The sequence below is a fragment of the Euprymna scolopes genome, chromosome 20 (genome assembly GCF_053919585.1).
Source record: "Euprymna scolopes isolate OS-2025 chromosome 20, ASM5391958v1, whole genome shotgun sequence".
NCBI lineage: Eukaryota > Metazoa > Mollusca > Cephalopoda > Sepiida > Sepiolidae > Euprymna > Euprymna scolopes.
Window position 1 is genome coordinate 10,147,111 of NC_136501.1, and position 3,199 is coordinate 10,150,309.

General features: G+C 34.0%; 1 pseudogene; it reads right to left on the reverse strand.

Moving 5' to 3' along the window:
- Positions 1-2,502: 2,502 nt before the first annotated feature.
- LOC145241857 (U2 spliceosomal RNA) lies at positions 2,503-2,736 on the reverse strand (annotated as a pseudogene).
- Positions 2,737-3,199: the final 463 nt, after the last annotated feature.

The window sequence follows — 3,199 nt, forward strand, 5'->3', positions numbered from 1 at the left end:
ATACTGAAGGGGTGGGATTTGGCTATTAGTCGGTTTAGCCGGGATATTTACGTTGAGGGGGTACAAGTTCAGCAAGTTTGTCGGAGCATATTCCGTGTAAAACCTGTATATGGATGTACTGTTGTATTGTCTGTCTGTAACAATTTATCTGTTTTTTTTTTTATCACTCACGCATGTTTGTTGCACTTTTACGAAGATGCTGCTAAATAAATATATTCCTTCTTGCTTGTTTCACTATCAAACACAAAGACAGTTTCATAACAATTTTTTCTTCTTTTTTTTAATTACTAGAAGATGTACCCGGCGTTGCCCGGTATTAAACTTAACGTTAAATGCATTAAAAAAAAAACAAACAAACAAACAAAAAATAAAAACGGAAAGAAACTGAAACATGTGCATGCGAGCAATACGTTTTTTTTTCTAAAAAGTTCATTTCTTGTAAGTAAAAAAAAAAAAGAAAAAAAAACACTTTAGCTGAGATCGAAACCAAAACCTAAAGACAGTGAGTCACGTACGATAACCTTTAGGCCAGCTTGACACGTTCCTCAAAAAATGTTTTCAAACTTACTTATTATTAGGGCTATGACAACAGAATATTCTTTTCATTGCTTTGACTCTCGAGTATATATCCGACACAGTTAGCCACAGTTAATCGACCGCGAACCACATCACTCTATATAAAAGCATATAAGATATCAACGGATACACACTCGAGAGTCAAAACAATGAAAAGAATAGGCTGTTGTCCTAGCCCAACTTATTAATAACATAAACAGATTGTTATGTTTCACGGCCGCGCATGCGCATTTGTAAAACAGTTGATAAATAAAAAAAAAAAAAAAAAACCCGATGACTTCTAAGTATAATTTTTCACCTTGGAGTCCTTAACAACACTTTTTCCAGATGAAAACTGATTAAAAAGTTTTCCACATGTCTGAATATTCTATATACCAAATGTCAAGTCTGTAGATCAAAAATTCGTTGAGTATATAGGTTTAGAAATGTTCTCTCTCACACACAATGACATTCTCACTTTTATAGATATACTAGCAGGCCGCCTGGCGTTGCCCGGTATTAAATGTAACGTTAAACTGCTTAAAAAAAGTGAAAAAAAAAAAAGACACTGAGACATGCATGCAAGTATTATGTTTTTCTAAACAGTTCACTTCTTGTAAGTTAAAAAAAAATACTTGAACTGAGATCGCACCCGAAACCTGAAGACAATGAGTCAAGTATGATAACCATTAGACCGGCTTGACACGATCTTCAAAAATGTTTTCAACCTACTTATTCATAACATAATATGAACGATTCGCGCATGTGCAGTCGTGAGACAGTTAGAAAACAGATAAAAATCCGACGCTTCCATGTAGCAATTCTTCCATTTTCACCCCTTAGGCAGCCCCTTTTCCGGATGAAAACTGATTAAAGTTTTACACATGTCTGAATAGCCTATATAACAAATTTCAAATCTGTAAATGAAAAATTTGTTGAGTGTATAGGTTGAGAAGTATCTTAACACTAAAGCATTCTCACTTTTATAGATATACTAGATAGATTATTTTGTCTGCAGTTGTCGTCGGACGTATTGAGCAAGGGTGAAAGGTGAGGTTGGGAGTGACAATCTAATGACGTAACGATCGTGCATTTCTCCCTTTGTGTTTTTTGTTTGTCGAATCTTTTGCTTTTATTGACAAATTCTTTCTTTGTTGCATTAGAGGTCAATATATGTGAACAAGTCCAACTTGGTATTTCCTTTGTTCTCTGCTAACCTGGAATTTGTATGTATGCACGATCTCCAAATTCCTTTATCCAACAGTAACATTATAGCAGTATGACACAGGTTGTTAGACAGTGCGAGCCTATTACGTTAAAGACTCGTTTGTTTTTGCGCTTTGTCCAAGAGGGTAAGACTAGTGGTTGGTGCACCAGCTACGACGTGGCAACAATGCAACATGCATTGGTAAGTGGTAGCTTTATAGTGGTATACCATACTAGCAGGTGTGAAAATCTTTCTAACCCAGTAGAGAGAGCCCATCTTATTTGCAGCCGATTTGGCAGCATTTTATGTATTTATTTCAGTTCATTACAATGTTATTCCAAGACTAAAAATATAAATTAAACCAATGATTCATTTTATTTAAAATGTAGTCGAAAATCAATAATAATAATAAAAACGATATTTTTTTTAATCATTACTATTGCAGACAGAAATTATTTTAAAGGAAATACCACTCTGTTCCAAAATCAACAGAAAACAGACCCGAATACTAAAAATCAGCATTTGAAAGGTTAGTGTTTAGTTGGTACATCTCGACATTTTGACAAAAAAATATTTTTGATGTTTGTTAAAATACAATCGACGAATCGATTAAAAACAAGTATGTCGTTTTAAGTAAAACCAACATTACGTACTTAATTGTCATGTCGAAAGTAGCAGTATATCCCCAAATTACGAAAATTCGTCGAATAGAACAACTGCTATTGTGTTTTTAGTAAAATAAAGTCTATCGTTAGACAACAAATATTGTAGCTATTTACAATGCCTCCCCACGAGACAGAGTTAGACACCAAGGTTGTTTTTTAACGCGGAGAAAAGGTACAAAAATAAAAAAAAATTGTCTCAGTCGTGAAGGAGAAGTTTTCTCCTCCACCGAAAGAGAACAATGAAATGGAAGTGCAGCATCTTAAGAACAGATACTGCACTTTGATCTTGGCCAAAAGGCCAAATTGTAGCCATGATCTAAAATATTCGTTGCGAGTTATGTTCCCTGTGTGTCCGTGTCTACTTTATAAAGTTTAAAGCAACTTTACCCAATTTTCCGTAAAAATAACTTTTAACTCGATGATTTTTCATAATTTTGGGATATATTATTATTTTCGACAATAGCAAAAAGTAACAAAAATGTGAACACTTCCAAATTCTTAGTTTCTGTCCAGTTCGACAAGACCATCCTCCCAGGAATTATCCCCTCTTTCGGGAGGAGAAACATTGAGGTGATTTTTCAGAACAGCCAACAAAAAAGAAAAGAAAAAAAAAAAAAAGAAAAGGTGAAAAAATAAATATACCCCAAATAAATGTTACCAAAGACAAACTAAATGACTCTTCTACTTACCTGGATAAGCGTTTTTTTTTTTCTAAATATATTTTAATAATAGGCACCGCCAAAAATGGCCGCAAAATCAAGTTGTTGTTGTT